Below are 13,665 nucleotides of genomic sequence, written 5' to 3'. Positions count from 1 at the left end.
TTTGCTTTCCAGGAAGCTGATTTGCTTTCTAGGCTCACCAGGGCGAGTATTAAAGGACCAGCGAGTAGGCAGGGCTAGGAGCAAAACTGCAGGTTTATTTTTTGGTCAGCCAGCTTTGTGGGGGAGGGGTGAGGTCCATCGGTCTCCAGCAGGGGAGGCCGGGGGAGTCACCCAGTGGAGCTCTCGGGTGAGGTTCCTAGGTCCGCACACGAGCAGGAGCCAAGGAAGTTCGCACCATGCGCCCGCCGGGAGCGGCTTTTATATCCTGGGCCTGGGAGTGGGCGGGCAGTGGGCGGGACATAGGCGGGTCAGGGGCCGGGCGGTAGGCGTGGCTAGGCGGGTTCCGGTTTTTCTCCATCGGAGGTCAGGTTGCGCCTGCGCAGTCGACCTGTGTCTTTCCCGGGCACGGGAAAGCTGACGGTAAAAAACCCAGAACTGCACCATCTTGCCTCCGTTCGTCCAAACAGTCCAACCTTTTATTGATAATAGTGATAAGGGGCGCCGTGGTCTGTCTGGCTACTTCCTGCTGTTAAGGGACGTTGTTAAGGTTGCGGTCTATGGTTGGTATTTGGACGTACAGATGAAAAAGCATCTGGTTGTAGGTGACGCGCGTGATCTCTTGAACTTTGGCTCGGAGAAATTTGATTAAAACAGGAGCGAGACATAAGACAAAACAGAGGATCAGTATGGGAATTAGGAACAGGAGCATCTGCTGTATTACAGGCAGCAGCCATACCAGTGGTCCGGGGGTGAAGGGGGTATTGTAGGTTTTTAATTCCACTTTAATCCTGTTTAGGGTTTGAATGTTAGTGTCTACTAGGCCTGACTCGTTTACGTAATAGGAGCATTCTTCTCCTAAGAAGAGACATGTTCCTCCTTTTTCGGCAGTAAGTAAATCTAATGCTCGTCTATTTTGTGCTGCTACTTTGGCCAGTGAGGTAACTTGATGCTGCAGAGAGGCCAGGCTTTCAGCTGAAGCCTCTATGGCCTCTCGGATTTGAGCTGTTAGAGATCGGGTAGACTGTACCGAGTAGGCAAGTGCCCCAGTTCCAAGCCCTGACACCACTAAGGAGGAGGCCAGGGAGGCTCCGATGACTAGGGAAGGAAGACAGCCCATTTTTGGAGGTCATTAGGAGGAGGGTTAAATTGTATGGCAAGTTCAGCTATTTCTGCTTTGCTATATGAGGTTAAACTAGGAACTAGGGACACTGGGACACAGAGGGATTGACCAATGGATGTGTGATTAAAGACCTTGAAGAGGATTTTGTTGCACCAGAAATAACCTCCGATGGGAGCCGTCTGGGTCTTAGCGGTTGGCTGGGTATAATTATACCAGGAGGTGTTTGGAGTAGAGTAGCAGAAAGGAAGCACTGGACTTTCTGGGTTTTGGTATAGTGGGACTTGGAGTAAGAACGGTTTTTGGGAGGTGCCTGTGGAGTTAGTTGTAACCTTGAAAGCAGTAGGTAAAGGGACTGCCACTAAGGGGGCTCTTTCAAGGGCCGCACAGAGAAAACAGAGGGAGAGATTTGTTATATTGGCTGCCTGTGTTAGGTTTAACCCTTGACAGACTAGTTTTAACCATGAGAAGGGGTCTTTATTGGAGGAGTGTAATTGATCTTGTAAGGCCTGTTCTTGTGATTGTATGGCTAAGGTTAAATTCTGTAGGACTTGTATGTTTTGAGGAAGGGATTTTTGCTAGACAAGTGTTCTTTCTATCAGGAGAGTAGCCATGGGAAATGAACTAAGAATTGTGTAGCCTGTGTAGAGTCCACCTTTGACTCCATCTGCCCATCGGGGGTCCCATGGGTCTTTGATATTTAATTGGTATTGAAGGGGGGTTCGTGGATTCGCATCGGTGAAGAGAGCAGTGGGTTTCTCCTGTCTCAAGGTTGCATAATGGATCTTACAATAAATATAAGGGCATCCTAGGTTCTTTTGTTTCCAGTAAGTCTTACAATTGTAATGTGTCTGATCATGCAGGAAGCAGAGAGCCTTAGCTCCGGCCACACTGCGACATGATAGGGTGAAATTTATATAAGATGGGGTTGGCAGCCTGAAGGGGGGCAGTCAGCGGTGCCTTGTAGCTGTGAGTGCTGTTTATTTTTGCGTGACCAGGTCTCAACTATAGAGAATCTCCATATGAAAGTTGGGTTAGTAATAGAGATTGAAATGCAAGAAAAAGATAGTACTATAAATATGAAATAGGACTTCATCTTCAGTGTAATCACCGAGTACACCTTGCCACTGAAGATGTTCTATAAAGGTAAGTGGGAAATCCACCGTGATGGGCTATTACCTGGAGGCAAGTAGGGATCTGGGGTAATATATTGGAATTCTGTTATGTTTATATAGAGTATGGCGAGAAATCGGGATAAGCACAAGAGGTCAGGGAACATGTGGTGGTTGGGAGAGTTTGGTGAATTTGAGGCGGGTACGGGCAAGTCTAGTAGATGTCCACTGATTGTCTTCTGTGGGGGCCTTTTTTAATTGTGATATATGGACCCAGTGCGTGTGTCCTAGAAGTTTGGCTGCTGTGTATGTGGATAGGAGGACAGTATAGGGACCTTTCCACCTGCGTTGAAGATCTTTGGCTTGGATATCTTTTAAGTATACTTGGTCTCCTGGGCTGAGAGAGAGATGTGGGCTATAGGTGTCTGTTGGAGGGGGGTGTGCTAGTTCTGCATGTTGTCTCAGGAGTTGTCTCAAGAGGGTGAGGTATGGAAGATAAGTTGCCAGCGGGGAAGAAAGGGTGGGTAACTGCTGGAGGGTGAGGGGCCGGCCATAAACTAATTCGAACGGACTGAGGCCTGTTGGACTCCGTGGGGCTGCTCGCAGCCAGGTTAGGGCTAAAGGAAGGAGAGTTACCCACGATTGTCGAGTCTTGAGGGAGAGTTTGGTGAGCTGTTGTTTGATGAGTCCGTTAGCATTTTCTACCTTACCAGATGACTGAGGTCTATAAGGGATGTGGAGTTTCCAGGTAATGTGTAGGAGGGCTGCCTCCTGTTGGACTACCTTGGAGATGAATGCTGGACCGTTATTGGACTGAAGGGTGACCGGGAGGCCAAACCTAGGGATAATATGTTCAGTGAGTATTGAAGCAACAATGTTAGCATTTTCTCCTGTGGTGGGATAGGCCTCTATCCACCCTGAAAAGTGTCCCCAAGGGTTAAGAGGTATTTGAATTTTTTATGTTTTGGCATATGTGTGAAATCAATTTGCCAGTCTTCGCCTGGTTGGTGTCCTCTGAGTTAGTGGCTGGGATGGGGATTATGCAATGCGCCTTGAGGATTTGTCTTTAGGCAGATAGAGCACTGCTGGTTGATTATAAGTAAGTGTTTTTGTAGTGTTGGACAGTGGAGGAGGCGATTTAGAAAATTGTATAAGGGGCCGGGCGCGGTGGCTCAAGCCTGTAATCCCAGCACTTTGGGAGGCCGAGACGGGTGGATCATGAGGTCAGGAGATCGAGACCATCCTGGCTAACACGGTGAAACCCCGTCTCTACTAAAAAAAATACAAAAAACTAGCCGGGCAAGGTGGTGGGCGCCTGTAGTCCCAGCTACTCCGGAGGCTGAGGCAGGAGAATGGCGTGAACCCGGGAGGCGGAGCTTGCAGTGAGCTGAGATCCGGCCACTGCACTCCAGCCCAGGAGACACAGCAAGACTCTGTCTCAAAAAAAAAAAAAAAAGAAAATTGTATAAGGCTTTGGGTCCTATATGTAAAGAATTATGTATGTCTGTTAGAATGGTATAGAGTTGTGTTTCAGGAATAACTAATTTGTTATCAATATATATCCAGTCGTCTGTAGTTAGTTTGGCTGTTGGATTTTGTAATCGTTTGGCCTTTTCCTCTTGGGTATAAGTAGGGGTATATTGAGGAGAGAGAAAACAAATAGAGGGAAGCGTGGGAGTGGAGAATCTGGCTGCCGACTTGGCAGTGGTGTCGGCAAAGTTATTGCCAGCCACCACCGAGTTAGATGGAGTCTGATGACCTTTACAGTGTATCATGGCTGCTCTGGAAGGTGCTGATAAAGCGTCTAGCAGTTTGAGTATCTGTTTTTTGTTGACTATAGGGGTACCACTGGTGGTTAGGAACCCTCTCTCTTTCCAGATGACAGAGTGGGTGTGTGCAATTAAGAAGGCATACTTGGAGTCTGTGTATATGTTTACTGTTTTTCCTTTTGATAGGAGGAGTGCCTTGGTTAGTGCAGTGAGTTCTGCCTGCTGTGATGTGGTCCCTTGTGGTAGGGGTTTTGCCTTCAAAACTGTGGAGGAGGCAACCACCACACATCCTGCCTGTCTGTTTCCTTGAGGGTTGATAAAGGAGTTGCCATCCACAAATAGGGTTAGTTGTGCATTCTGAAGGGGCCAGTCATGCAAGTGTGGGTGGCTGGGGGTTGAGCCTCCAGGACTTCAGGACAAGAATGTTTAGTGTGAAGTGGTTTAAGAGGGTCTGGTATTAAAGTGGCTGGATTTAGATAGGAGCAAACTTCTAAAGTAACAGTGGGGTCTTTGAGCTTGACAAGAACTGGTGGGTGGTGGGCTGCTATGACCGGGATGGAAGTGTCCCACACTTGAGGGTGTACAAAAATAGGGAAGATGGGGGGTGGGGGTGGCATAGGAGGAACGTGTGTGCATGCACAAAGCATGAACAACAGGTCATGAGGGATTGGAGGGGAGTAGATGAGTTGGTGGGAATGGATATGGAGGCCTTTAAGGTGCTCAAGATGTCTCGGCCTAATAAGGGGGTAGGGCATGAGGGTATAATGAGGAAGGAGTGCACAAAGTAGTTGTTGGCCAGGCAGCAATTAAGGAGAGGGGTTTTTTGCAGAGGGGACGGCCTTCCGTTTACTCCTACTACAGAGATATTGGATGGAGGGCTAGGTCCAGAGAAGGATGGCAAAACAGAATAGGTAGCCCCACTGTCGATCAAAAAATTAATTGTCTTACCCACTACCAGGAGAGTTACCCACGGCTCGGCGAGGGTGATGGGGGTCCCCGAGTCTGGGCACCTTCGGTTATTGTCGTCCATATGTAGGAGCTGGAAGGAGCTCCCAGGATCCTGGGAAAGGGTGTCACGTTGAGACGTGGCACCTGTTCTCAGGGTGGGGCAATCAGACTTCCAGTATCCTTCCTGTTGGCAAGCAGGGCAGGGAGTTGCTGGTGGACAAGGGTTAGGATATTCGCTGGCCCAATGTCCTGACGCCTTGCACTTACAGCAAGGCTGCGTTGGGGCTCGGGGGCCTTGTGGACACCTGTTGGCATAGTGTCCTGCCTCGCCGCATTTATAGCAGGCTCCTTTTTTAGCCTTGGAGTCTGCGGGGTGTGTGCTCTCTGGTTTGGGGTTACGACTGGGCTGTAAAGCTGCCGCTAGGAGCTGTACCTTCTGTTTGAGGCGAGCCTGCCGCTGTGCCTCAGCCGTTTCCTCTCTGGAGTTATATAAAGGCTAGTTTAACTAGGTCTTGTATTGGTGTCTCGGGACCATTTTCCACCTTTTGGAGTTTTTTGCGAATGTCCGAAGCTGATTGGGAAATGAAATGAGATGCCAAAGTAGTGGCCCCTGTGGGGAGGCCGGATCTAGCCGAGTATATTGGGTTAGAGTCTCAGTTAGCCTATTTAGGAATGCGGCTGGATTTTCTTCCGGATTTTGAGAAATTTCTTTCAATTTGTTAAAATTTACAGCTTTGTTTGAAGCCATTTGCATACCAGCCAACAGGCACTGGACCATGATGTCTCTCCTACAGCGCCCAGGCTGGCCTACTTGGTAGTCCCAGTCTGGGTCTGCCGAGGGGACTGCTTGCTCCCCTAGTGGAATGGTGGCGTCAGTTAAATGTTGTTGGTTGGCGTGCTGCCTGGCGGCCACTAGGATGCGCTCTTGCTCCTCAGGGTTTAGGGTAGAGGTTAGGATAACCTGGAGGTCATGCCAAGTTAAGTCATAGGCCTGACAAAGATATCTAAATTCCTCCCCTAAACGCTTCTCAATTTTGGAAAGGTCAGCCAGTGAAAAAGGGACATGTACTCTGACTACCCCCTCCGCCCCAGCTACCTCTCGCAAAGGCGCTAACACTGTAGGAGGATGTGGGGCAGGAGTGGAGGCATCAGCAGGGCACTTAGAGCGGGTGTGGGCAGAGATAGGGGACCCTACGTGGCCGGCTGAGGACGTGAAAGGGGGCACGGGAGTGAGCGGGCTACCAGTCGATGAGGAGGAAGGAAGAGGAGTCTGGGCAGGAAGGGAGGGGGTGGAGAGAGCGGGGAGAGAAGGAGGACTATAGGGCAGGTCGGGACAAGAGCGTAAGGCCCAAAAGCCTTGTATGTAATTAATTTCGGACCACTTGCCTAGCCGCTGGCAGAAATTGCTGAGGTTGATCAGAACATTGTGGTCTAGGGTGCCCTCTGGTGGCCATTGAGATTGATTGTCTAGTTTGTACTGGGGCCGCGCCACAGTGGAGAGGAAAATTAACCACTTTCTTTTGAGGTCTTGTTCGAGTTGTAGAGTTTTTAGGTTGGCTAGGAGGCACCCTAAAGGGGTGCTCTTTGGAAATCTGGACTGGGGGTTTCCGATTTGTTTCCTCTTTACTTGCACAATGGACACAATGGAAATGGAAGTGGATCTCTGCCTGGCTTCAAAGTGTCCTTTGGAACCAGCAGAGACAGACTGGAGGCTCTTGGAGCCTAGGTGGAGATTACCTTCAGGCGGACGTCTCCGTCCTGAACGGGTGTCCCGAGCCACTTGGTGGCTCAAAAGTGGGCCTCGGACCTGTGCAGGATTTTTGGCCGAGGGAAGTAAAGAGGAGACAAGGGCACTTACCCCAGAGAGGCCACGAGAGTGAGGGAAGCGGGTCTCAGGTCCTGGTCCATCCGCGGCGTGGAAGCAGGAGGAGGTTCCTCAATCCTTAGAGGCCTGAGGAGGGGTCTCCTCCCTGGTTTTGGCACCAACTGATTTGCTTTCCAGGAAGCTGATTTGCTTTCTAGGAAGCTGATTTGCTTTCTAGGCTCACCAGGGTGAGTATTAAAGGACCAGCGAGTAGGCAGGGCTAGGAGCAAAACTACACATTTATTTTTGGTCCCCCAGCTTCAGGAAAGAAGGTGTGGGGGACGGGTGAGGTCCATCGGTCTCCGGCAGGGGAGGCCGGGGAAGTCACCCAGTGGAGCTCTCGGGTGAGGTTCCTAGGTCCGCACACGAGCAGGGGCCAAGGAAGTTCGCACCGCGTGCCCACCGGGAGCGGCTTTTATGTCCTGGGCCTGGGAGTGGGAGGGCAGTGGGCGGGACATAGGTGGGTCAGGGGCCGGGCGGTAGGCGTGGCTAGGCGGGTTCCGGTTTTTCTCCATCAGAGGTCGGGTTGCGCCTGCGCAGTCCACCTGTGTCTTTCCCAGGCGCGGGAAAGCTGACGGTGAAGAATCCAGAACTGCGCCATCTTGCCTCCATTTGTCCAAACACTAACATTCATATGGAACCAACAAAGGAGCCTGCATAGCCAAAGCAAAACTAAGCAAAAAGAATAAAACTGGAGACATCATATTACCCAACTTCAAACTATACTAAAAGGCTAGAGTCCCCAAAACAGCATGGTACTGGCATAAAAATATGCACATAGACCAATGGAACAGAATATGTAACCCAGAAATAAAGCCAAATACTTACAGCCAACTGATCTTTGACAAAGCAAACAAAAACATAAAGTGGGGAAAGGACACCCTAATCAACACATGGTGCTGGGATAATTGGCAAGCTACATGTAGAAGAATGAAACTGGATCCTCATCTCTTGCCTTATACAAAAATCAACTCAAGACTTAAATCTAGGACCTAAAATCATAAAAATGCTAGAAGATAACGTTGGAAAAACCCTTGTAGACATTGGCTTAGGCAAAGACTTCATGACCAAGAACCCAAAAGCAAATGCAACAAAAACAAAGACAAATGGATCGGACTTAATTAAGCTGAAAAGCTTCTGCATAGCAAAAGAAATAATCAGCAGAGTAAACAGACAACCCACAGAATGGGAGAAAATTTTCACAAACTATGCAGCCAACAAAGGACTAATATCCAGAATCTATAATGAACTCAAACAAATCAGCAAGAAGAAAACAAATACTCCCTCACAAAGTGGGGTAAGAACATGAATAGACAATTTTCAAAAGAAGATATACAAATGGCCAACATATAAAAAAAATTCAACATCACTAATTATTAGGAAAATGCAAATCAAAATCACAATGGGATACCACCTTACTCCTGCAAGAAGGGCCACAATCAAAAGATAATAGATGTTGGCATTAATGTGGTGAAAGGGATCACTTTTACACTGCTGGATGGGAATGTAAACTAGTACAACCAATGGAAAATAGTAGAGTTTCCTTAAATAACTAAAAGTAGATCTACCATTTGATCCAACAATCCCACTAGTGGGTATTTAGCCAGTGGAAAATAAGTCATTATATGAAAAAGACACTTGCACACACACGTTTATAGCAGCACAATTCCCCAAGTGCCTACCAATCAACAAGTGGATAAAGAAAATGTGATATATATTCATATATATATATATATATATATATATATATATATATATATATGAATGCTACTACTCAGCCATAAAAAGGAATGAAATAATGGCATTCACAGCAACCTGGATGGAGTTGGAGACCATTATTCTAAGTGAATTAACTCGGGAATAAAAAACCAAACATTGTATGTTCTCACTCATAAGCGGGAGCAAAGCCATGAGGATGCAAAGTCATAAGAATGATACAATAAACATTGGGAACTCAAGGGGGTGATGACGGGGTGAGGGATAAAAGACTAGACATTGGGTACAGTATACACTGCTTGGGTGATGGGTGCACCAAAATCCCAGAAATCACAATTAAAGAACTTGTCAATGGAACCAAACACCACCTGTTCCTCAAAAACTATTGAAATAAAAAATAAATAAATAAAAGTTGAGGTTAAATTAAGTAGGGAGTGCATTTGGGTCAAGCTTGAGGATTGCAACGTTGGAGCACAGATTTAAGTTGCCCTGAATCTACACTCTGATAAGTGGCATTTATAAGTGGATTTTTTTTTTTTTTTTTTTTTTTTTTTGAGATGGAGTCTCGCTCTGTCACCCAGGCTGGAGTGCAGTCGCTGGATCTCAGCTCACTGCAACCTCCTCCTCCCGGGTTTTTATGCCATTCTCCTGCCTCAGCCTCCTGAGTAACTGGGACTACAGGCGCCCGCCACCTCGCCCCGCTAGTTTTTTGTATTTTTTAGTAGAGACGGGGTTTCACCGTATTAGCCAGGATGGTCTCGATCTCCTGACCTCGTGATCTGCCCGTCTTGGCCTCCCAAAGTGCTGGGATTATAAGTGGATTTTTAAAGGCAAAAGGGGGAGACCGAGAGGGCTGATACAAAGCTGTTTGTCAGGAATTCTCATTGGCTTACAGGAATAACATTGATGAGTGCGAATTAGTCCGTTTTCATGCTGGTGATAAAGACATACCTGAGACTGGGCAATTTACAAAAGAAAAAGGTTTATTGGACCTACAGTGCCACATGGCTGAGGAGGCCTCGCAATCATGGTGGAAAACAAGGAGGAATAAGTAACATCCTACACGGATGGCAGCAGGTAAAAAGAACTTGTGCAGAGAAATTCCTTTTCTTAAAACCATCAGATCTTGTGAGACCCATTCACGATCATGAGAATAGCACAGGAAAGACCCGCCCCCAAGATTCAATCATCTCCCACCGGGTCCCTCCCACAACCAGAGGGAATTATGGGAGTTACAAGATGAGATTTGGGTGGGGACACAGAGCCAAACCATACTAGAGTGATTGGCTATACGTTATTAAGCTACAGGGTGTGGGTTACAGTGTCCAGTGTGGCATTATTAGGTTAATCCATAGCTATTAATACCTGTGGCAATAGTAAGAGGTTTCAAGAGATGAACACACAGCTGAAAGTGGGCAGTAGGGAGAGGTTGCTGTCTTATTTTAATGTCTCTCTGGGCCTGATAATTTAAAAAGCCTTGCATTCTTTGGATACAAGTTCTTTTCTTTTTTTCCAAGAACAAGGGAGAAAGGCTGCCTGGCTACCCGTGCCTGCAGCACCTCTGATTGTGGCTGCTTGGAAGCTGGTTAGGGAAGCCCAATTTCTACTGGATAAACTTCATGGGCATTCATCCATATTAGTACTGGAGAATGCTGTGAAATACCAAACTTGGGATGGCACCTGTAGGCACTTATATTTCAGGTAGAAGGAGCAGGAATAAAGAAGAGATGGCCACAATCTGAAATATCAGTTCTGGATCTCCCTGGGGGCAAGACCCTGACCCTTAGCTGAGCTCTTCTCTCATCACTGTGAGCCTTCAAGCTCAACCTCACCTGAGCACCCCTCAAACATGTGCTGAGTGCCTAGCACGTGCCTGGCACTGCAGGGTACAGAAATCTAGAGCACAGGGCTGAGCTTTCAGGGCTTAGCTGCCCTCACATCTGTGACACAAACAAGGATCAAGGAAAGTTTTGTTTTTGTTATTTTTATTTTTTATTTTTCTAATTTGGGGCCTTACTCTGTAGCCCAACTTAGAGTGCAGTGGTGTGAACATAGCTCATTGCACCCTCCTGGGCTCAAGGAATCCTGCCACCTTGGCCTCCAGAGTAGCTGGAAGCCCAGCTCAAGGAAAGCATTAACATGCCCTACTTTTCACCATAACTCCTGTGTATCAGGAAATGGAAAATGAGCTTTTGAAGTGGGCTATTCACTTCCTCCATGAATCCTTCCTGAACACTTTCTTCTTGGCCACTGCTCCCACGACCCCCTCAAAGTCTGTCTCCTGGGCTCCCAGCTTCTGGAATGAGCCCCAAGAGTGGTACTTAGCTCCAGCTCCTAGCAACTCACTCGTTCCTTGCTCACCCGTGCCCCCCACCTGTCTCCTTAGGGGCAGTAACTTTGTCTTACTCATTTGCATACCATGAACATCCAGCCTTGAAGCCAGCATGGGGCCCAGTAAGTGTTTGTAGAGAAAGAAAGGGAAGAGGTGAAGGAGGGAGGAGACAGAGCAAGGAAAGAAAGGCAAGGGAGGGGATGTTTTTTTGCTCACTGAATCCTGATGTAATGGAATTTACCACAGTGCACTATTTCTTTCCTGTGCGTGAATGCCAGTGGACAGCTGGTCCTATCTGGGAAAAAAATGATTTGGGAAGGGCCACCAGACTTTTCCCAGTATTGTAAACACCAGTGTTGATGGGTTAGGGGCCAAGGGAACACTCCCCCTCCACCCTCTGAAGAGTCATGAAATATCAACACAGAGAAGGCAGATGCATTGGAGAAAAGGCATACTCATTTACGGAGGTGCTCACAGGGGCGAACCATGGATTGATTATCTCCACCTCGCCCTGCCACCTCCCCGCCACCTACCTCTCCAGCCATGGGGTGCAGAAGCTTACACACCATCTTGAGGTTACAGAAGAATGGTATTTTGAAAGTAATGCAGGAACAGAAAACCAAATACCACGTGGTCTTGAGAGGTGAAGCCAGCTGGACTTCCTGGGTCCAGTGAGGACTTGGAGAACTTTTCTGTCTTACAAGAGGTTTATAAAATGCACCAATCAGTGCTCTGTAAAAACACACCAATCAGGACTCTGTAGCTAGTTAGAAGCTTGTAAAATTCACCAATCAGTGTTTTGTAAAAATGCACCAGTCAGTGCTCTGCAGCTAGCTAGAGGTTTGTAAAATGGATTAATCAGTGCTCTGTAAAATGGACCAATCAGCAGGACATGGGCAGGGACAAATAAGGGAATAAAAGCTGGCCACCCGCTAGCCAGCAGCGGCAACCCACTTGCTCCCCTTCCATGCTGTAGAAGCTTTGTTGTTTTGCTGTTCACAACAAATCTTGCTGCTGCTCACTCTTTGGGTCTGTGCCATCTTTAAGAGCTGTAACACTCACCACGAAGGTCTGCGGCTCCATTCTTGAAGTCAGCGAGACCACAAACCTACTGGAAGGAACAAACTCCAGACAGTCTCACTTAGAAGTGGGAGCGAAATGAGAACTCATGGACACGAAGGGAACAGCAGACACTGGGGTCGACTTGAGGGTGGAGGTGGGAGTGGAAAGAGGAACAATTTATACCTGGTTGATGAAATATGTATAACAAACCCTCTTACACAAGTTTACCAATATAACAAACCTTCACATGTGCCCTTGAACCTAAAATACGTTTAAAAAAAAATCCTTAAAAAAAAAAAAAAAAAAAGAATGTCCCTGGATGGTGGCAAAACAGTCTATGCGAGAGGGAGGAGAGGAGGCCTGGCTGGCAAAGGTGGTCTTGTTACCTAGGAGAAACTACCAGGGAACAACCCTCAGGGAGAATAGATGATGACTGTTTCTATTAGACCTTTTCTTTTTTTTTTTTTTTTTTTGAGACCGAGTCTTGCACTGTCGCCCAGGCTTGAGTGCAATGGTGTGATCTCAGCTCACTGCAACCTCTGCCTCCCTGGTTCACATGATTCTCCTGCCTCAGCCTCCCGAGTAGCTGGGATTACAGGCGCACACCTGGTTAATTTTTGTATTTTTAGTAGAGACAGGGTTTCACTATGTTGGCCAGACTGGTCTTGAACTCCTGACCTCATGATCTGCCCACCTTGGCCTACCAAAGTGCTGGGATTACAGGTGTAAGCCACCATGTCCAGCCTCTATCAGACCTTTAAAGGGGTCAGGCTTTCAGTTCTCCCTTCCTAGATCCCGACAAGGGCAAGAAAAGCAAGCCTGACCGCCTCAGTGCAGACCCTCTAAGATGCAAATCTTCCCCAGGCAAGACAGTTCCGCAGGGGTGCTTCTGTGGGCTGGCTTTCTGAGCAGCCATCTCAAAATATGTGAAAGAAATAGCTTTTGGGCCGGGCATGGTGGCTCATGCCTGTAATCCCAGCACTTTAGGAGGCGTGTGGATCAGCTGAAGTCAGGAGTTAGAGGCCAGCCTGGCCAACATGGTGAAACCCTGTCTGTACTAAAAATACAAAAACTAGCCAGGCGTGGTGGCGCAGGCCTGTAGTCCCAGCTACTCAGGAGGCTGAGGCAGGAGAATCGCTTGAACCCAGGACGTAAATGTTGCAGTGAGCCGAGATTGTGCCACTGCACTCCAGCCTAGATGACAGAGTGAGACTTCATCTCAAAAAAAAAAAAAAAAATTTTTTTTAAAAAGATTTTGGGGTAAAATATTTTACTTTCCTTCAGTAGCTGGGCCACCTGTACACAATGCCTGAACCCAGGTCCTGCTGCCCCCAGCTGGGGTCTCTAAAGCTCACCAGTATAAAAGGATTTCAGCCTCTGCTCCTCCCTGCAGGGCTCTCTGGTGGGCCCCAGGCACACATGAAGAAACAGTCCCACCCTGACCTTAAGGGCCAAGAGCAACCACGCCAGACGCCAGCGCTCTCATGCCCAGTTGCCAAGGGATCACCTGAGGCAGGCCCTTAAAATATGGGTGCTAATGCAGGGGTCTTGGGATGGCCCCGGACCCTTCATTTCTAATAATTTCCCAGGTGAAGCCAATGCTGCTGTTCCAGGAACAACCACCCTTTGAGAAGCACGGATCTATACCACACCCACAGAAGAGGAAACAAAACGAGGCAAAGGAAACCAGTCCCTGTACTCGCGCCCAGGCAGGACAAAGCGGGCAGGGGTGGGGGCAGAGGCGG

The sequence above is a fragment of the Piliocolobus tephrosceles genome, chromosome 19, assembly GCF_002776525.5.
Source record: "Piliocolobus tephrosceles isolate RC106 chromosome 19, ASM277652v3, whole genome shotgun sequence".
NCBI lineage: Eukaryota > Metazoa > Chordata > Mammalia > Primates > Cercopithecidae > Piliocolobus > Piliocolobus tephrosceles.
Note: the sequence above shows the minus strand (reverse complement) of the source record.